This window comes from Protopterus annectens, chromosome 12.part0 (assembly GCF_019279795.1).
Source record: "Protopterus annectens isolate FY-2018-M chromosome 12.part0, PAN1.0, whole genome shotgun sequence".
NCBI classification, from domain to species: domain Eukaryota; kingdom Metazoa; phylum Chordata; order Ceratodontiformes; family Protopteridae; genus Protopterus; species Protopterus annectens.
In genome coordinates, this window is record NC_056746.1 from 591,093,457 (window position 1) to 591,116,300 (window position 22,844).

The 22,844-nt window shown below is 42.6% G+C and overlaps 1 protein-coding gene across 1 annotated transcript in view; it reads right to left on the reverse strand.

Moving 5' to 3' along the window:
* CHTF18 (chromosome transmission fidelity factor 18) overlaps positions 1 to 22,844 on the reverse strand; it is a 927,562-nt gene that overhangs the window by 597,630 nt on the left and 307,088 nt on the right. The gene's annotated exons all lie outside the window — the stretch shown is intronic.

Genomic DNA, 22,844 nt, shown 5'->3' on the forward strand with positions numbered 1-22,844 from the left:
GCTGAAAGGCAGGCCCGTTTGACTGGCTTGCTTGGGCCCACCACAGGAATTCCTTTTGAAGGCATGGAATGAGTGGTATCAAAGCTTCTAGGCTGTGATTGTGCTGAGACCATAAACTTCTTAGGTACCATTGTAGTTTTCTCATATGCAGCCTTGCTTGTGGAATCAGAAGAATGCACGATGCCATGTAACCCAGGGCCTGCAGGATTTTCCTTGCAGTCATCTGAGTTTGTTTTGTTAGATTTTTGAAGTAATCCGGTAGTTGTTTTTGTTTTTCTTCTGTGAGAAAAGCCATTTGGGTGGTTGCATCTAGTTCTGCACCCAGAAAAGTTATTCTTTGGGATGGTACAAGTCTTGACTTGTGAATGTTGACTGTGTATCCCAAGGCCTGCAGTAGGCGGATGGCATAATTCAAATGTTTTTCCAAAGTTTGTTGGCTGTCCGCTTGTATAAGGCAGTTGTCCAGATACGGGTATATTTGAATCCCCTGAAGTCTGCAGTGTGCAATTACTGATGCCAGGCATTTCGTGAATACTCTGGGCGCAGTAGATAAGCCAAAGGGCAATGCAGATAATTGATAATGCTCTGAACCTGCAAGAAATCTGAGGTGTCTTCTGCAACTTTGTCTGACAGGGACATGCAGGTATGCCTCCTTGAGGTCTAGAGTTACCAGCCAAGACCCCTTGCCCAGCATGGGAAGGAGCTGCTTTAGGGTCAGCATTTTGAATTTTGGCACAATGAGATAAGTATTCAGTGCGGACAAATCGAGAATAGGCCTCCATTGTTTTTCTTTTCTTGGGACAAGGAATAGTCTGGAATAAAATCCTTGGGCTTGTTCTGCGAGAGGAACCTTTCCTATAGCTTTCATTTGCAATAGGTTGGCAATTTGTTTTAAAGCCTCTGCCCTCTGATTTGGTGGCAGGTTTGGCATTCCCTTTCTTTCTGGTAATGTATGGAAATGGAACCTGTATCCTTTGTCTATTTGCAGTGTCCATTTGTCCCTTGTAATACTGTGCCAATTTTTTGAGAATAAAGACAACTTTCCGCCCAAAGGTGCTTCTAATTGAGCCCTGGTCGGCGGGGTCAAGGTGAAGTCATTGAGTCTGTCCTTGTGCAGCAGTTGTTGGACCTGCACTACCTCTCTGGTTAGGAGGCTGCCATTGACGTCCTCTGTAGGAGCCTCTAGGTTGCCCTCTACCTCTGGCACGCTTGTTCTTGCCTCTTTGAAATCTCTCTTCTGGAAAGGACCAATTCTTAGAAGGCCAATTTCTGCTGAATCTTGGTGGTTGTACCTGGAGGAAATCTTTGACTGTTTGTACAGATTTTGCCTTTTCCTCAAATTTCTTTAAGACCTCTTGAGCAGTGGAGCCAAATAACTTTTGCTTTTCCAGTGGAGCATCCAGAAGCTTAGCCTTAACATGATCTGGCAGAGATTGTTCCTTCAGCCAGGCATGTCTACGTATGACTGCACCTGTCATTGCTGACCTACATGAAGCTTCCAATGCATCATAACCACACTGCAAGAAATGGTTGCTAACCTGTTGAGAATTATGTACCAGATCCTGAAGTGACTTACGATCTAGGGGTTCAGGCGAAGACAGTTTTTTTCTGCAATTCATCAAACAAATACTCTTGGTACTGTATCATATGAAATTGACAATTTAAAGCCCTCATAGACAGAGTGGAAGAAGTGTACACTTTTTTACCCCATCTCTCTAAAGCCCTGGACTCCCTTTCAGAGGGGAGTGGATTTTTAGAAGTGGCAGCTGCAACCCCTTTAGGACCCCGGGAAATAGTTTCTGGGTCAGCAGAGTGGGCCTTGTAAAGGAAATGATGTGTGTCCGGGACCCTGTAGTACCTATTGGGTTTAACAGGAGCTGGAGGAAGGGTGTCCGGGGTAGTGCTAGACTCAGAATACACATCATCAATGACACTTAAAACAGGAGGAATAGCCAAAGGTCTATGCTGAGGTAAATGAAGAAAAGTCCTTAATCTCTTCCTGGAATCGGAGAATTCCTGGCCCTGCCATTGGAAATGCTCTCTCATGGAGTGAAGGGTCTCCCCAAAGGACAGCTCTTCAGGAGGGGAGGCAGAGGGAATAGATTCCTCTGCATCAGAATCCTTGTAGGCCGTGAAGGCCTCCTCCTGGTAGTCTGATAGAGCAGAGCCATCAGAGGCCTCAGAGGACTGAGGTTCAGCAGACTCAACCCTGGGCCTTTTGTCTAGTGGGGGTTGAGAGCCCCTGTCCGGATGAGGCTGAGAGCCCCTAATTAAGGAAATAAGGTCCTCAGCCAAACTTAGTATCTGAGAACCTGTAGTGGATCCTTGAGAAATAGACTTGGGAGGCAGAGTTTTTTGTTGCTTAGCAGCTTTAGCCCTAGTGAAAGCTTTTATGGACATGGATGCAGGGGGCCTGGCTGCCCCACGTGCTGGAGTAGTTTTGTCTAGGGGAATGGTGTCGGTAGGTTCCTGAACACCGATTTCCGAGGGTAATTCCATAACCGACTCAGAAAAGGCCTCCGGGACCGAGGCTGTCGGTTGAGCGGTTTCTACGGATGGAAATACCAAGGACTCTGTCTCAGCCGAGACCGAGACACTCGCGGCAGGCCTAGGAGCGGTTTCAGCCAAAACCACGGTCCGTGTGTGTTGGTCCTTGTCCTTCCGTTTCTTGGTTAAATGAGAAGTCTGAGTCTCCGACGGCATTTTATAAAAGAGAAACTAGCCCCAGAAAATTCCTCTGCAAACTCCGACCGACGCCTAAGAGTGCGTCGATTAAAGGACGCACAGGCAGTGCAGGCCGAGACGTCTTGGCCTGGGCCTAGGCAGGGGAGGCAGTAGGAATGGAAATCCTTATGAGGTATTTGTTTCCCACAAGTCAAGCAATTATTAACTTTAAGCGTTTGATCTGACATCGGCTGAGGCAAGAAAGAGTCCCCAACAGGGGTACTTCGCTTTTTGAAGTCTTCGGTAGCTGAAGTTACAGGAGCTGGCCGACCAGCACTTGCGAACTGCTTCTGCTTCGGGCACCACGCGGCAAGAAAGACTGGGGAAGATGCCGTCGGCTGACACTTTTATACCCCAGGCGCTCTGACGTCGGGGAAGGGGCGACATCAGCCGACGCCGGACCCAGACTTTGGAATCCGGCCGACCGAAGGGCTGCCTGAGGCAGGACAACCCATATGTAAGGACTGCAGATGCATCCTTGAAGGACATCACATGTTTATTGCAAGGACATTAGTATAGCAAACGTGTTATGGTATGTATGGTTCGTGGACAACCTCTTTATTTTATGGGGGAAGTCAGAAACTGAATTAAAAGACTTCATAGATTATCTGCATACTACAACAACTTTTTTTGAAATTTACTTATAAATATTCTTATGATAAAATTGAATTCCTGGATGTTATGGTTCAAAAATCTGGGTTAAAGGATATGAAAACTAGTCTATACAAGAAACCAACAAGGAAAAATTGTTTACTGCATAAAGGTAGCACGCATCCCAGACATGTTAGCAGAAATGTCCTAAAAGGACAGATGATTAGGAACATGAGAATACATAACAGTGACAGTGAACTTATGCAAGCAACTGAAAGACTGAAGGATGAGTTTAACAGCACAGGCTATTCTAAATCTGAAATAGATTTATGTGTCATGATGCACTTTCTGAAAGAGGGAGCAAAGGTCGTCCTTATTTCTCAGAGGGAATAGGAAACCAAGAGACAAAGGACAGACAACAAAATGACATGAGACTGCGTTTTCCTATTACCTTTACCAGCGATATAAATGTGTTCTGTGATGTTTTTAAAAAGAATTGGAATATTCCAACTACATCCAAAGACTTAGAAACAATGATAGACTCAGTACCACACTTTTCCTTCATTAACAAAAAGTCTTTAAAAAGGCAGTTATGTTATAAATCACACAATATCATACATGAGGTTACATCACAGAGGAAAGGTACCTACCCCTGTAGAAAATGTACAGCATGCAGATACATTTTTGCACTGCCTTTTTTCATCTAGTCAATAAATTCAGAATAGAAGCATACATGTATGCAGATTTTAGAACTAATAATATAGTATACTTCAGTTTTTGTCAGATAAGTAAAGCATATTATATAGGTAAAACAAATAGGATGTTAAAAGAACGAATTTCAGAACATACTAGAGACATTGCGACAGGTAAAGAAACTAATGCTCTAGCCAAACATACTCTAAAAGAAGGGAAAGACTATAATTTTAAATTTTTTGTGCTTCAGGTAGTTAAGGAAGGCTTAAGAGGAGGTGACATAAAAAACAGAACGGAAGAATCTGAACAAAAGTGGATACTAAAACTGAATGCTGATAAGCACCCAGGAATAAATGATGCAGTATCACTTAAACCTTTCCTAAAGGCTCGACATCTGAAACATTAAACAGATGCTGATGCCCTTGCATAAAATTGTTTAAATATATCCATGCTTTATTATGCGGTATGTTGCCCTTGCCCTAGGTCTATATTCCTCCCAATTGAATTCAAGCATATATTAAATAATTTATTTTTTTGTCTGTCAAGATGGTCAAGACTTTGCTAGGAGGTTTTATTATAACAATATGAATATACATGCATTTTATAGACATGCTTTATTAATTTTTCATAAGTATACATTTATCTTTATATTTTTTATACATATATATTTGCATGTATTTTTTATATTCTTATGTATAATATTATATAATCTGTGTTGTTTTTTTAAGATAGAACCGGATACAATGTAATGCCAATGGCTAATAAGAAGTGTTGTTTTTTTAAAAAAAGTTTTTATTGAAAGGAATCTTTATGTAAATTACTTACAGCTTTAAGTAGGTAATTATGACTAATTAACTGCAATATGTTAATAGGTTTTGTTTGCGTCTTTCGGCTTTTCCCGGTTAGGGGTCGCCACAGCGGAACTCCGGTCTGCTAATGATTGGCAGTAAAATGCTTGGTTAGATAGTTTGACATTGTAGTGCAGTCTGAAGAAGCAATCTGGGTAGATCGCGAAAGCGCTTACTTCTTTTTGTTTAATAAAAGGTAAATCTGTCGTGGAACTCTGCAACTTCCTTATTCTACAATTTTGGTACTTTGTATTGTTGTCAGAGTGAACTCAGTACTCAGTCCATTTTCTTTGCATAAGTACTGACTGAACCATGACCATCCTGAATTTGGACAGTTGAACAAATTTGTTTAGAATACTTTGATCCAGAATCATTCTCCATTCCCCTCTTTTTTGCACTAAAAAGAACCTTGAGTAAAATTTGCATCCTATTTGGTTTGGTGGGACTTCTTGGACGAATTTATCTAGCAGCTTTTGAATTTCTAAGGCTGCTTGGTCCCTCTAGTTGGGTGGAACATCAAGGAGTCTTATTCAAGTTCTTGGATAAAGAATGAAGGGGATAAAGTAACCTTTGGAAATTATTCTTAGCACCCAGGCATCTGTGGTTACTTGTCGCCAGGCTGTTGGCTGCAAAGAAAATCTTCCCCAGAGTGCTTCCAGAGGCAAGCAATTGGGCCTCCTTTCAGTCGCACTGATAGGGTTGGCCAGATAGGATGGTATCTTCCACTGAAACTCCCCCCTCTGCCCCGAGGGGAGTTCGTACCATGTGTGCCCTGGAAAGGCCTCTGACTTCTTGAACCATATCTTCCCACTCCTCCGATTCCTGGAATAGGCTCATTGGGGAGCAGAAAAACATATGCCCATTGCAGACATGGTCTTTCCATCTTTTGCACACTTGGATAGAGTTTCTTTAACTTTGGGGCTGAACAAGGAGGATCCGTCAAAGCAGCTTTGACAAAGGAAGACTTGAATGACTCCGCAAACTCACACAGGCACATCCAAGCATGTCGTCAAATTGCAACACATGAACCTGCTGACCTGGTCGCTCCTTCGGCTGCATGTGCAATTAGCCTCATGGATGAACTAGAGATACACTCCACGGTAGCTAACTGGAGGCCACTATTTCTTGGACTCCCTCAGCTACTGTTCCTGCTAGGGTATCTTGACAGCTCCTCGATCAGATCGATCTGGAGACTAGTAAAATGTGCCAAAAAGTTGAAAGACCTAATGGTAAAGGTCAATGATGCGTAAACCTGCTTCCCAAATCTGTCCATCGCCCTCGACTCCGTTTGGGGGATGAACAGTGGAACTTTCCTCAGCCAGCTCCTTTTTAGTGGCAGATACTACCACCATAGCATCTACTGTTAATCCTTTTGCCCAGTACTGATGATCTTAGGGAGCGGAGGGTATTTTACCTGGTCTCCGGGGGGGTTGGTTCTATCAAATTAGGGGCCTTGCAAGCCCACTAAGCGATCAATTTAATGAGATCATCAGTGGGAGGGGTCACTCAGGAAGTAGATAGGAAAGCTCTAAAGGCTTGCAAGTACACAGACTCCTCAAAGGTAGGGTCTTTGGACTTCTAGTCACTGATCTGTTTAAGGATATCCAGAATGTCTCCAAAGGAGATGGCTTCCAGGGATGACTGGGGGGAACCCTCTCCCTCATCGAAAACTGTGTGCTCAGTGACTGACTCTTCAGAGGAGTCCAGGTGTTTTCTCTTACACAATTTCTTGCAAGGGGGCTCTTCAGTGGGAATATCTGAAGGACTCGGAAGAGGGGTGTCCTCTGGGTAAGCAGGAGTCGAGGGATGAGACTCTGGTAACACAAAAGCCACCTTGGAAGAAGTGGTGGCCAAAGCCTTCTCCATAGTTTGAAAGGCAGGCCCCCCTGAGGAAGGATGGGTGACCAGAACAGAGTCAAAATCGGAACTGGGGTCACACCCCACCCTGAGAGACCCACCTGCAAAGCTGGAGCTGTGGAAGGGCTGCAGCTGCCTCAGCCTGAAGTGGGAAGGTCAGCCTGAAGTGGGAAGGTCAGCTCCAAATAAAAAACAAGAGTAGACTCAAACCCTCCAGACCAGACAGCAGAGGTCTGATCCCAGGGCCCCATTAGTTCTGAAGGCACAGAGTCAGAGCCATGCCCGGAACTGAAGACAAGGAAGTTATCGGTGTCGAGGCCATAGGAGTCTGTGTGATTGGAGTAGACAGCTCTAAAGCCTGCGAAGGTGCACAGGAGGACTATATGTGGGGGGAAGAACCCTAACTGTTAGAAGCTGATCCACCAACCTTACTACTTCAACTTCAGAAAGACTCTTGGTGGAGTGAACGGACAACCCCAAGGAAGATTAAGATCTCTCTATAAAAGGGCTAGGAAGATGACCAAGAAAGGGGTTGATCGATAGAGAATATTTAGTCCTGGAAGTAAAGAAGGACTTGGTCTTTGGAACCGGGACAGAAGGTAGCAGCTGAGGAGCCACAGGATACGTCAGTACAGATGTGGTAACTAAAATAGCTGGAGTCATTATTGGAGTCGGTGTCGTGATTGGTGTCGATGGCACATAGGTACAGGTTGGTGCAGACGACTCGGTGCATTCCAAAATTTTCGGAACACGAGATTTTGGTTTCAAAGAGGAACCAGCTGATGGGTGTTTGGGTGTTCGTGTTTTTTAGATGTCAGTGGCGATGTTGATGTCGGCACCAAACGAGCAGATTTTACAGCAGAGGCCTGAGGAGACTGGTCGGCCTTGGACAATTCTTAAAAAGCCCTTTAAGGATTAATTTATTTCTATGCTCTACCAGGGCTCTATTACTAAAGCTCTGGCAGATGGGTGTTCAAGATGAGAAACGCCCAAGCAATATACACTTTTATCATGATCAGAGTTTGGCATTTTTCTGCCACAGTCTTGGCACTGTTTAAAACCAGTGGTCAATTTTGATTTATCTGCCATTATAGACAGAAAGGGCAAAGATCAAGAAAAAGAAAGTTGAGAAACACACAATCACTCAGTTACAAAACAAAAATGAATCCTATCAACGATGATAGGAGGTAAGGGGAAGAGAAGAGTGGAGAGGGGGACTACCAACTATGGTAGGCAAGAAGTACCAAAGGGTACAAAGTTAAAGAAAACAAACACTCTCACAAAAGAGAAAAGGGTAGACAATGTTCAGATATTACTATGTAGATTAAGGAAGACCAAAAAGTTAGAAAGTTGTAATAAAACTTTTAAAATGTACTTAACTGGGAGAGAGAGTCAGCTGACATGTCTTTTCTATAAGAGTGGCAAACGAGATCTGAGGTAATGTAGAGAGGGGCATTATAGTAGACTATTAGCTCGAGAGTTTTTTGGCTGGTGCAAGTTATAAAACGGCTGGATCGGCTCAGAGGATCGGAACTGTAACCCATCAGTCAAGAATAGATGAAGATTGACATCATCAAATCAAAGTTTAGAAGGCAGACTAAGTGCCCCCTCAGATGTGCATGCCACTACTGTAACAAGCGCTAAAAACAATTAAGAAACATAGAAATTGTAATCCTTTACATATTCTTTTATGAAACCTCTTGGCTTTTGGTAACGAAAAGTAGCCCAAGGTCTTCTGGTCTTTAAAACTGCTGTTTTGTTTTCCTCTCTATTTGTTATTTTGTTAGGGAGTATTGCATTTCACTTTTGGATCAGGAGGTGGCCGTGATTCATGATTGCTGACCTTAAGACAGGTGTGCCATACTACGCTGAGGGGAAAGAGTTACACCTTCATCTGTGGACTACAACATTTTATGGGGACATAAGATAAAGTATTTAGAAGCATGGATTAAAAAGGACTCTGTTACTGCAGCTAGTGATATGTAGGAGAAAATTAAACAAAAAAATTATACAAAAAGTGAGAAACTCTTAAGCTATTGATTGTGGGCACAGATATTAAGATACAACCAGTTAAAATGTTTTTAGTTCCTTTAGTTTTACAAACAGGTCAAGTATACTTTTATAAACCAGAGAAGTTGTGGACAGTAATTAATAAAGAGCTGAAGAGATTTGGGAGGAGAAGATAGCAAGTGTTAAGTGGGATGGGATGAGTTGACTTTCTCTACAGAACAAGGTGGAGTAGGATTACTTTATTTGAACAGAAACTTTACAGCTATGCAGTTGAGTCCCATACAAATGAAAATTATAAAGCAAAATAGAAGGGGATGATGATGTTGAAATTGGGTGAGAGGAGGGGATTTGAGAAATACAGCAATACCACAATGTTGAAGTACCAATGTTGAATAAAAGTAGAATCACCAACTAGTAATCCACAGGAAACTTATTATAAAACACACATTGACATCTCGGCTCCACAAGCCTTCAAGGAGTATAACATTCACAAAAAATAACCTGCCTATATAAACCCTTCAATTACACAATTAAACAATTAATCAAGTTCAATAAAATATTAAACAAAGAATCTCCAATTAATTTCATTATTTAACCCCTTAGGGAACAAGGTACCAAACTTTAAAATATATACAGACTCTTTAAAAAGCAATTTGTTTTTTTTAATCACTTTCATCACAATATACATCAATTTGTTCCAAGACAGTACCCCTCAAACCATCAGTATAACCATTATGAAATTTATTAAAGTGTCCTGCTATTGTACTTTCTTTCTATTTTTAACTATATCCCTAACATGTTCTAATAACCTGGTTTTAAATGGTCTTTTTGTTTCACCTATGTAAAATTTATTACAAGGGCACTTTAAGGCATAAATAATGCCCTCAGTGCCACAACAGAAACTATTCTTAGTCTCAAACAATAAACCATTTTTTTTAAATATTGAACAATATAGTTACAAGCCTTACACTTTCTACAACCAATGGTCCCTAGTTCTTTTATATTCGGTTGTAATCAAATTGTAGTGGCTACCATCTTGGCCTTCACTAACAAATCTCTAAGATTTCTCTCTCTCCTAAACGACATAATAGGAGCCCACAATTTCTCCACAAATGGATCATTTGAGCATAGAATATACTCTCAATAATATATTAATAGTTTTTTTATTGTAGTACTAAATGTCGCAATAAAATATATGTCCTCTTGTTGTTGAGGTTTATTGTTCACTACATTTTTATATACGTCTATCCACAAAAGGCTGGACAATATATTCTTTTAAAAATTTCTTCCAACATCCTTCTAATATTTCTTGATCAAGAACTCTCCTTCTAAACATATTGACCGTATTGCACATTTCCTCTTATAATCTAATTCATTATTACATAGTCTAAAAATATGAATAAATTCCCCAAAGGGGACAGAATGAATAGTATGAGGGGGATGACAACTATCTGCCCTCACAAATTGTGACCCACTATCAAATTTTCTGTGGACTCTAGTTTGAATAGCCTTATTATTGCTACCATCAAGGTTTACATCTGAAAATGACACATTTTTCCAACTTTTAACCCATCAAATTCTAATCCAAACCTGTTATTTCCTAGCATATCAACAAACCCTTCTACTTCTTTTTCACCATCTTCACACAAAAAAATCAAATTGTCTATAAACCTATAATAGAGCTTGACATATCTATGGAAAAATTCACTCCTGTATATGTACTCATTTTCGAACAAACCCATACTGAGATTTGCATATGAGGGGGCAAATGCCACCCCCATAGCTATTCCTCTTTTTTGTCTATACAAAACCTCTCTAAATTAAAAAAAATATATATTTAAGACAAAAATCTAACAATTCTACAATAAATTCTGTAGATGGACTTTGGCCCAAAAAGAACCTTACAGCTACTAACCCAAATTCGTGACTAATTTTAGTACAAAGACTTCTGACGTCAATTGTAATCCAATACATTTTCTCCCCCCATTGAGCTGTCTTGATCTTATTCAAAAAGTCAAACACATCTTGGATATAAGCTGGTAACAGCTTTACTTTAGGTAGAAGATAGAAATGTAAAAAAGTACAGTTTTGTACCTACCATAAATGTAGATGTTAGAGTGTTCACCCTGCTGCAGTCATCACACTTGGGTTATCCTGTCGTCAGGCGGTCCTGCAGTCGGCCGGATTTCCAAAGTCTTGGTCCAACGTCGGTTGCTGTCACCTCATCCCTGACGTCTGTGCGCCAGGGGTACATATATTGCAACCAACGCCATTTTCTTCAGTTTTTCTTGCCCCAGATGTCAGGTGCCCCCAAAAAGGTGATCCAAATTAGTACCAAAAGGTGTGAACACTGTACAAACACAAAATCCCTCCAGCTATAAGCAAATACATCAGAAAGGCATAGCAAAGATTTAGCCAGTAGATCACAGGGGTTGGAGGGAGGGTAACCTGGACTGCAGCAGGGTGAATACTCGAACATCTACATTTATGGTAGGTACAAAACTGTACTATGTTCATCGCGTTACCCTGCTGCAGTCATCACACTTTGGTTGAGTCCCAAAGCTAAGGTAGGGTGGAGGCATCATAGAGGGTTAGTGGAGGCAAGGAGGCCCTGCAGAACTGCAGTGGCGAAGCCTGCGCTGAACTTAGAATGAAGAGGCAAGTGGTAGTGTTTGGTGAAGGTGTGTACAGAACTCCAAGTTGCAGCTTCTAAAATTTCCTTGGTAGGAACCCCCCTGAGAAAGGCAGTAGAGGTAGCTGTTGCCCTGGTAGAGTGGGATCTAATGGTAGGAGGAACTGGTTTCCCATGATGGGTATAGCAGAATCGTATGCAATGGCCTATCCATTTAGAAATGGTTTGCTTGGATATGGCCCTCCCTTGAGAAGCTGTAGCATAGGAAACAAAGCGCTGGTCAGTTTTTCTGAAAGCCTTAGTTTTATCCAAGTAGTAACGAAGTTGCCTATGAATGTCCAAGGAATGCAGGAGTCTCTCCCTTTGTTCTGTGGATTGGGGAAGAAAGTGGGTAGGTGGATGGCTTGATTTAAAGCTACACTGGAAACCACCTTAGGCATGAAGGAAGGATTAGTTCGTAGAGAAACTCTGTCTTGATGGAAAATGAGGAAAGGTTTCACTGCCATAAGTGCCTGTAATTCTGAGACTCTCCTAGCAGAAGTTATTGCCAGGAGCAGGGCAGTCTTCCAGGATAGGAACTGATGGTCTGCAGAAAAAGCTGGTTCAAAGGGAGGTAGCGTTAGTTTTTCCAGAACAACGTTGAGGTCCCATGTTGGTGTAGGGGCTTCTTCTAGGTGGTCTAATGTTTTTTGCCCCTCTGAGGAACTGCCTTAGAAGAGGATTGGAAAATAAAGGTGGATTAGTGTCGTAGTGAGCTGAAATAGCTGAAGCATGGATTTTAATAGATAAGGAAAGTCCTTTATGCAACATCTCAGCTAAATACTGCAGAATGTGAGGCATATGAGGCTGAGTTATGTCTTGGCCTTTAGCTTGGTTCCAAGCACAAAACCTTTTCCATTTGTCCGAGTAAACCTTCCTGGTGCTTGGCCTCCTGGCCTCTAGAATAACATCCAGTACTGCTTGTGAAAGAGGGGCTGGTGGGATGCTTAATTGATTTGCCATGCAGCCAGGTTTAAGGTTTTGATCTGGCTGTGTAGAATCTGCTTGTCTTGCGGCGTGAGTAAATGAGGAATTTGAGGCAATATCCATGGTGGACTGAGCCATATTCTTCAATAGCGGGTACCAGTGCTGGCGTGGCCAGTCTGGGGCTATGAGAATCAGTCGAGGTTTCTCCTTTTTGACCTTCAAAAGAACCTTTGTGAGAAGAGGTAATGGAGGAAAGGCATATGCTGTCAGGTTTTTCCAACTGAAGGAGAGAGCGTCCACTTTCCAAGGTTGATGGTGGAATGTCCTTGTACAAAATTTTGTCAGCTGATAGTTCTGAGGACTGGCAAACAGGTCTACATTTGGTAGACCCCATCTTTGAGTTATCATTGTAAATATTTGTGGGTCTAGCTTCCACTCGTGGGGATCTTTGATGTTTCTGCTTAGGTCGTCTGCCAATGTGTTTTTCTGTCCTGGCAGGAATTGAGCCTGTAACTGGACTTGGTAGGCCAGAGCTGTGTTCCATAAGATTATTGCTTGCCTGCAAAGAGGGTAGGAATGTGTGCCCCCTTGTTTGTTTATGTACCACATTACTGTGGTGTTGTCCGTCTTTATTGCAAGTTGTCCTGGCTGTAGTAGATCCTTTAAGGCTGTCAGAGCTTTCTGTACAGCTAGCATCTCTTTTTGGTTTATGTGCAGTTTTCTTTGTTCTGCAGTCCATAGGCCTTGAATGCATTGCCCTGCCATGTGTGCCCCCCCAGGCATAGTCCGAAGCATCTGTTGTGATAGTTTGCCTGGGTGGGGGCAAGATGAAAGGCTGACCCTTGTTGAGGTGACATGCCTGTGCCCACCATAGAAATTCCTGTTGAAGGCAGGGAATGAGAGATATCACTTTGTCCAAGCTGTGGCTGTGTTGAGACCATACGCTTTTTAGGTACCACTGTAATTTCCTCATATGCAGTTTTGCAAATGGTATTATCAGAATGCAAGATGCCATGAAGCCCAAAGCCTGGAGAATTTTTCTTGCAGTTAATTGGGTCTTTGTTGCCATTATCTTGAAATATTTAGTCAGTTGTAATTGCTTGTCTGGTGTAAGATAAGCCTTCTGGGCCGTTGTGTCCAAGCTGACACCCAGGAATGTCATTTTTTGAGGGTACTAGTTTTTACTTCTTTTCGTTTACTGTGTACCCTAGACAATTTAGTAGATGCTTCACAAAAGCCAGATGTTGTAAGAGAATGTCTTTTCTTTCCGCTTGGATGAGGCAGTCGTCCAGATATGGATATATTTGAATTCCTCTTTGTCTGCAGTATGCAATTACTGGTGCCAGGCATTTTGTGAATACTCTGGGCGCAGTAGATAAGCCAAAGGGCAGTGCAGAGAATTGTTAATGGGTTGAACCTGCAATGAAACGGAGGTATCTTCTGCAGCTTTGTCTGATAGGGACATGCAGGTATGCCTCCTTGAGGTCCAATGTTACCAGCCATGCTTCCTTGCCCAACATGGGAAGTAGCTGCTGTAGTGTTAGCATCTTGAATTTGGGAACTTGTAAGTGTTTAGAATTGAAAGGTCCAGAATTGGTCTCCAAGTATTTTCTTTCCTGGGTACTAGGAAGAGTCTTGAGTAAAATCCTTGGCCTTGCTCTTGAGTTGGTACCCTTTGAATGGCTCTCATGGCCATGAGAGCTGTAATTTGTTTTTGAGCCTCTGCCCTTTGATTTTGTGGCAGGTTTGGAATTCCTTTTTTTATTGGCAAGGTGTGAAAGTGGAATGTGTATCCTCGTAAAATTATGTCTAGGACCCATTTGTCCTTTGTGACCATGTGCCAGTTGTCTACAAATAGTGCTAGTTTTCCCCCCAAGGGGGCTGACAAAAGAGGTTTGTTTGGCCAGCTGAGGTGCAAGTCATTGAGTTTGCCTTCTGGTGAGTTGAGACCTGTCTTCTCCTCCCTTCTGGGTTGGAGTGCCCCATTGGCGAGGCTTATACTGAGCTTGTGGTTGTCCTCTGCCCCTTGGGCACCTGTATTTACCCCTCTGAGGCCTGTCAGTGGCTGGAAAGGACCATTTTTTGTTGGCCAGTTTCTGCTGAAGCGAGGGGGTTGTACTTGTAGAAAATATTTGACTGTCTGCATTGATTTCGCCTTATCTTCCATTTTCTTTAAAACTTCTTCTGCTTTAACACCAAAAAGAACATCCTGCTGTAAGGGAGCATCTAATAGTTTTGCTTTAACATGATCAGGCAGACTTTGTTCTTTTAACCAGGCATGCCTACGTATAACTGATCCAGTGATAGCTGCTCTGCAGGAGGCCTCTAAAAAATCAAACCCACATTGTAAGGTATATGTTTGCCCACCTGCTCGGTGGTGTGCAACAAATCCTGTACTTCTTTCATTTCAGATTGTTGAGGTAAGGTGGTTATCTTTTGTTTTAACTGAGAGATCAGAAATTGCTGATACTTAAGCATATGAAATTGACAGTTTAGTGCTCTCATAGCTAAAGTGGCTGAGGTGTAAACCTTTTTCCCCCATCTGTCTAGTGCTCTTGAATCCCTTTCAGAAGATATTGGATTTTTACCCATGGAAGCCTTAGCCCCCTTGGGACCCTGGGAGATAGTCTCTGGGTCAGCTACTGGGCTTTTGTAAAAGAATTTGTGGGAATCAGGTACTCTGTAGTATCTGTCAGGCTTGGCCGGGGCAGGAGGTAGAGAGTCAGGGTTGAAACTGGATTCTAAGTAGACATCATCCACAATGTCCAAAACAGGAGGGATGGCTAGAGGTCTGTGTTGGGGGAGTAAAAGAAACTCTCTCAGCCTTTTCTTGGAATCAGAGTAATCCTGACCTTCCCAGTGAAAATGTTCCCTCATAGTGTGTAAAGTTTCCCCAAAAGAGTAATCTTCTGGAGGGGAAGCTGAGGGAATAGATTCGTCAGCATCAGAATCTTCATAAGGAGAGAAGGAATAGTCTTGGTCCTCAGAGGAATCCGAAGAAATAGACAGTTGTTCAGAGGAAGCAGAATCTTCCTCTTGTCTAGGCCTTTTGTCAGGAGGAGGCTGTGAAGACCTGATAAGAGAAATCAAATCTTCAGCCATTTTGAGCATCTGTTTCTTAGGCATAGGGCCTTGAACAGGAGACTGAAGTGAAGCCTTTTTCGATTTAGAAGGAGTCTTCGACTTGGAAAACGTTTTGACTGTAAGAGTCGTCGGTCTGAAAACGCCTTCAGAAACCAATGGCGTTTCAGAAGTACCGACGTCCTTGGAAGGTAAATCGTCGGTAGGGCCTGAAGTAAAAGGCTGCGTCGGCCTAGTGCATTCCTTCATAATATCTGTAGCGGTCACGGGTTCCAGAACTGCGGTAGTCAGAGGCTGCGTCGGAGCCTCACTGATAACCGGAGAACTGGAGACCGGATCAACCGAGGCCTCGGAATCGGGTTTAGGCCTGGGCTGTCTGTCCTTGTCCCTGCGCTTTTTGTGTACGCCGGTAGCTCCGACGGCATGTTATAGTTAAATTTTCTACCAAAAAAGTGTTGTGCGAAATCAAATCGTCTTTTAATAGTACGTCTATTAAATCTAGCACTAAATCGACAAGAAGTGACGTCGTGATCAGGGCCTAGGCAAGGTATGCAATAAGAATGAAAAGGGGTATAAAACATGCAGCCGACACCATTTTCTTTAGTTTTTCTTTCCCCCAATGTCAGGAGCTCCCAAAAAGGTAGCAATATTATATTTAATATATATATATATATATATATATATATATATATATATATATATATATATATATATATATACACACACACACACACACACACACACACACACACACACACACACACACATACATCATTGTAAACTTTACCTTCATCTACAAGCAAATACACCACATAGGTTGTTGTGGACCTCTATGGTTGCTTGTTCCCTGTAACTGGGTGGAACGTCCGGGATTCTCCTTATGGATGGGGGGGGGTGGCGAATGGTATGAAGTACCCTCTGGAAATGATATTTTGTACCCAGCTGTCTTCTATTTCTTGCCAGGCGTCTGGATACAAAGATAAGCGACCTCAAACTGCCTCCAGAGTGGGATAGTCGGGCCTCCTTTCAGGAGCGCTGGTAGGATTGACCAGAGAAGTGATCAGTCACCCTGATGTTACGGACCCCCTCTGCCGCAAGGTCGGTGTCTTCCACTATTACCCCCTCCTCTGCCCCTAGAGGGGGGGGATCACCCACATGTGTCCTGAAAGGCTCCTTGGGCTTTCTGGAACCACATTTTTCCTCCCCTTTGGCCTTTGGGATAAGGCCGAGTAGGAGTGGAAAAACAGACTCCGATGGCAGACAGAGTCTTTCCCTCCTGTTCACACCTGGTCAAAGTTTCCTTCACTTTAGGGCCAAAAAGGGATGAGCCATCAAAAGGGATGTTTACAAAGGAAGACTTAAAGGGCTCTGCAAAGGAACACAAGCGCATCCAGGAATGTCTTCATTGAGCGATTCCTGTACCCGCTACCCTACTCGTTCCATCAGCTGCATATAATATGAGACGCATGGATGAGTTGACAATAGAATTTAGGGTAGCAAGCTGGGCAGCAACTTTGTCAGAGGCCCCTGCAGGTACAGTACCCTAAAGAGTATCTCTCAACTCCTTAAGGAGATCTCTTTGCAACCTAGTGAAATGGGTTAAGTAGTTCAGTGAGCGAAGAGTAAAAGTCACTGAACTGAACATGCGTTTCCCATACCTATCCATGATCCTAGACTCTATTAGGAGGATGAATAGATGAGGAAGTCTCAGACATTTCCTTTTTGGTGGCCGCCACCACCATGGCATCAACAGGGACTCCTCTGGACAAGAAGGTTTTATCTGGTGGAGCGGATATAAACTTATTAGGCCTCATAGGAACAGGCTCCATGGACTCCCGTGACTCCCACGCCCACCGAGAGAACAACTGCATGAGCTCATCGAAGGGCGGAGACACCAAAGAGGTGGAGGGTTGAGACCTGAAAGCCTTCAGGAGAACTAACTCATCCTCAGTAGGGCTTTTGGACTGCCAATCACCCCTCTGCCCAAGGATCTAGAGTATCTCAGCAAAAGAGATATTCTCAGAGGGGGACCACGGGGAGCCTTCTGAATCATCCAAGTCAGTGTCAGATGTTAAAGACTACTGTGGGGAGTTCCAAGTGTCTCCTCTTGCACAATCTCTTCTTGGGAACCTTCTCAGTGGGAACCTCTGGGGAGGTCTCGGAAGAGCAGGGGGCACCCTGTGGGGCTACCTGAGGCTCTGGGTCTCTACGCCTAGCCTGGACGATGGAAGCAGAAGCAGACACAGGGGGATGAGGAAGCAAGACCTGAAGTCAAGGATGTCTTGGGGGACAAGGCTCTCCTCATGGCCTCGAAGGCACCATGGCTCCGATACGAAGGAGTTGCACCAAGGCTGTGGGATCAGAGCCGGAGGTAGGAGCCGAGCTCATTCGAGCCAAAGCCCTGAGAGGAAGAGTCAGCACTGACAAGTCAGTCCGACTATCCTCCCCAGATCTGACTGGAGAGTGTCGGCTCCTAGAGTCCCTGGTCAGCACCGAGGACGCCAGAGTGGATGGAGCTGAGGACACTGGAGCAGGTCTCGGCTCCAAAGGCTCCACGATCAGCAGGTCTGCTTCCTCTGGCTCCGAAGGACTGGTACGGCTCAGAGGAGAAGTAGTGGTCTTCGGCTCAAAGCCGCTTGGGTCGGAGACGACAATTTAGCAAGGCCTGGTGCCTGTAAAAGCTTCTGCACAAATCGATACAGATCTAAATCCGACTGGCTGACAGAAGACCTAGAAGAATGCACAGACGGTGCTGACTAAAGCAATGGAGATAGAGGCCTTTCGGATACCGACTCCAAGGCTGTGGGCCGGCTCCAAAAAGAAAAGACAGTCAGCTCCGAGGTCTGTGGAGCCGATGTTGTAGAATCCTCCAACTTTTTAGATTTCTTAGACTGCTTAGAGTCCTTAGATTCCCCAGAAGATCTAGAGGACTTGGAAGACTTGCTGGCTACATCCTGGTCACTCAAACCCTCTTGAAAGGAATGCTGTCTACCAATTTTCTTTTCCTCTCTAGTAACACTCTCGAAGAAAAGGAATGGCAAACGGCACAAGACTCCTGTAAGTGGACAGCTCCTAAGCAGTAAACACAAGTTACATGTCCATCAGTAACAGACATTTTTTGACCGCAGTCTGGACACTTTTTAAACACAGACTTTGGGTGTTTATCTTTGTCATCTGCCATTCTGCTACTAAGGAAAAACACAGAACAGATAATCCATAATACCCTAGGCTCAAACAACACACACGCAAGGAGCCCAAGAAAAATGTAACACAAATATATATAGTAAACTACTCAGCAAATCCCTAGGCACTAATAGCGCACACACACACACAAAGGAGCCTAAGAAAAATATCACACCATATTAGTAAACCACTAGGTTCTGAACTAACAGAAAAACGAGCCTTGAAAGTTAACTACTATTCACTAAACTAAGGCCAATATACTGAAGGCCAACAATAGGAAAAGCTAAACATATCTATATATATCTATACATATATAACTATATATATATATATATATATATATATATATATATATATATATATATATATGTATCCATCTATCTATATATATATATATATATATATATATATATATATATATATCTCTGCCGATATACTAAAAACTACAGCAGAAAAAGACTAGGCCAAAAAAGAAGGAAAGGGGAGCTTTTAGGAAGCTATAAAGCGAACTACCTAGCTATCAAACTATTTAGGAAAATTTAGCAACAATTTTATAGAAATAACTGCTAATATATAAGTTTTGAAAATAGTACTGGCCAAAGCTTGCACTGGAACCTCCAATCCGATGCCGTGGCAAACTAGATCTGAGGTAATTCACAGTGCATCATGGGATAGGGGCTTGGCCTCGAGCTAATGGAAGACCTCGAACTTTGCATACGGCCATACCAGAGCCGATGAATCGGCTCAGAATCCATCAGTAAAGAATGAATGGCGAGATTGAACAACTTCACATCAACTGTTTCAATGCCCCCCTTTTTTCTCAGTATGTTTGCACTCAGAATTGAAATTAAAATGTGTAGCCATCTCAGAAGTACTCCTGAAAACAATCATTTTTTAAGCTTCATCATAAATACCACTTTATCACATACACAGCATAATATACAATGATTAGTCCAAAGTTACATAATTTTTCTCTGTACAATACTACTATTAATCAGTTCTGATATCACTAACATTTTCTGTTTTGTATCAAATATTGGCTTCAATTTGTTTCTGACTGCTTTATACTCATAGCATCATAAAACAGCATGCTTCAATACAATAAAAATAAAATTGGGCTTCATAAATTTGGCATGTTGCAGTTCATTTATTTTTCTATTTAGAGAGAAGCATGTTCGGTTTCAGTGCCAGCTCCATGGTGTAAAATGGTAACAGTGCTGACTGTGACACAAACCATATTGAGTCAAAAAGCAACAATAGCAGTAGAGGACACAGATAGAGAAGGTGGGATTGTGTAGCCATAATCAGCTCACTTGTTCCTGCATTTTTTTTTTTTGGGGGGGGGGGCTCAAACCACTGCAATTATGACAGAGAAAAAGGAATGTAATCATAGCAAAAACATTAAGGAGGACCAGGACATATTCCCACCAAGCAGAGTGGCACTTCATAACTAAGGTTAAGGCATGTAAAGTAATATGTAGTCCAAAGGCCAGCATTATTGGTCAGTTCCTTATCAAGGCTGTTATGGAATGGGAAAGTTAAGACTATAAAAGCCCTGAAGGAGGACTGAATGACAGACACCTGTAATTGTTTTTGTCCAAGGTAGGATAAATGGGTCAAGAAAGCAAAGGCAAGGCTAACATCTGACATGCACAAGAGACAAAAATTAAGCAGAAAGTATCATTTTCCGTTTCTATGATAGAACACTTCAGCAAAATAGCCTTTCCTTATCAAGTGTCTTGGTGATGGGCAACAGTATAGAATCAAACATAGGTGCTGTAGTCTTACCTGGACTTCATCAAGACCTTTGACTGCCCCACATAGGAAGCTTAATTGAAAAACTGGAGAGGGTGGGTAGTTAAGAGTAAGACTGAGGAAATAAATGGCTGTATGGCTGAATGGTAGGACACAGGGCAGTGTACCACAGGGTTCTTGTCCTGAATGCAGTACTCACCATTATGTAGATCTCAGACAAATCTAAGGGAACAAGAACAATGTCGCTCTCTCTCTTTCTCTCTCTCTCTACTGATGGCATGTAGTAGAGGATGGTGGAAGAGTCTAGAGAAAGATCTAGAAAGGCTGGATAAGTGGGGAGAGAAGTCAGCTGATGTTCAAACTAAATCAGCAAACAAATGCAAAGTACTGCTCACAGTCAATGACAGTTACGGTTTGAACCATCAGCTGGGAGGAGTGGCAATGATAATGAAGGAACAGGAAAAGGATCTGGGATGATGATCTGGGCTGAACCACTGAACGTAGAAAAAGAGGGCCATTGGCAAGAGCAGCAAACAGAATACTGAGGTATATCCTCAAAAGAGTATCAGAAGCAAAAACAAAATGCTTCTTCACAGATTCTTGGTCAGACCACACATAGTACTGTAGCAGTTCAGAGCCCATAAAATGGAAAGTACAGACTACTGGAAGAAATCCAAAGGAAAGCGAAGATCTGTGGGATGCAGGGAGGAAGAAATATGATCAGAGACTACAGCAGTTATAGCTCTTTTCACGTGTGACAAAATGAAACACAGAGAACACGACACTGGTGTAAAAGATCGTGTCCGGTAGATGTGAGAGAGTCAATCTAAACAAGATGAAAGGAGGAGGAGTGGACACAGACAACAAGTTTGTATGATATAACTCCCTCCTTGATCTTCAAAAGATTATTTTTGCAGAAAAGACTGTAGAACCATGAATCCAGAATGTGCAGAGGAGAGGGAATCCACAGAGGCATTCAACAGGGTAAAGGACAGGTGGAAAAAATGGTAATGGAAAGGTACGGGTGAAGGGGAAGAGAAGGAAGAGTAAGAGGACACTTAAAAGGACATTAGATAAGTGTGCTGTTTCCTGCCATTATGCAAATTTATTGTAAGATCCAGTTTTATGACCTAGTCCTTATCATGGATTACAAGGACAACCTGGAAGATATACAGCATGTGTATTTCAGTAAAGCCTTTGCAGGCTACGGCAAAATATTACAAGAGGCTGACAGAAAAATATTGTAACAGAATACAAGAAAGTGAAAAATACAAGAAACTGGCTAACATTTTTGTTCTTTTGCCCTTCCAAATTCACCCCATTCACTATCAAAGCACCCAGCCAGACTGCAGTATACGTAATTCATCCCCTTGTGGGCGAGATTCCTTCAGACCATTAATTCCCATCTTATACATGCAACAGTCACGCAACAAGAGTGGTACTGCATCTGTGGTAGACCTGGTGGCAGGGAGGTATGTTACAAATTTTAACCGAAGTATGTCCAGGATCCCTTCCATGGAACTTTTGAAATGGGGATCAGTGAAGGGCTGTCACACATTTCTGTGAATGATCATAGACAGCAACATCCCTGCCTCCTTGTCAGTTAGGGCAGTCATGCAACCTTCTGTAGTCTTTACCAGGAAAATCCCACCAGAGTGCATCCCAAGGCATGGACACCACACCTTCCCCCTGAAGAGAGGTCAGCAGGCTTATTTTTGTCACTCTTCCCTTTCTGTATGCCAGTGCCTGTATTACCATTTGAACTCTGACCTGAAGAGATGTAGTCAGCACTTTATCACTCTGACAGTGGAAATGGTGGCAACTGGTTAGATGACAAGCAGCAGAAAAAATGTTGTTGGGAGAGGAGTGTCAACCAATGAACTAGTGAGTTGTCTGAACAGTGTTTGGACAATTCTGATCAGCAATAGTCTGCATCACAGCTTCACACCTGGACAAGACAATATGGTCAATGCCAGTGCTAGAACTGGCATGTGGTGCTAAATAAGAAATGAACTCTCAGGCATAACCTAAAGCAGCTTGTACAGACAGCAGATAAGTATTAGCTACAGCTCAGTGAAAAAGAAAATTACAAAACTATACAATACGGTGGAGAGAATAAAAGAATTACAAATGTTGCAACAGCATAGCTAAAGAGAAAACATTTAGAAAAACATCTTTTATAATCACCTCAAATTCAAATCACGCTTTGCAGTGTGACAGCCCACAGTGATAAGTGTCAAAAGGATACTGGGGAGCAATGCCAAATGTGCATATTCTAGAGATGAATATATCATCTTCATGTTATTTAATGTACTACTGAGGCTTTGAATGAAATACTGTTTTGATTTCTGGAAGCCATATTTGGGACAGGAATATCAAACTGACAGTATGCAGTGTTGGGGTATCAATAAAATAATGCGACTGACATGGTATAGGAGGAAAGCAAACAATCCACTAGCTACAGCATTACTTAAGCCCTGCTGCTAGCTATGTCACCTGGTCTC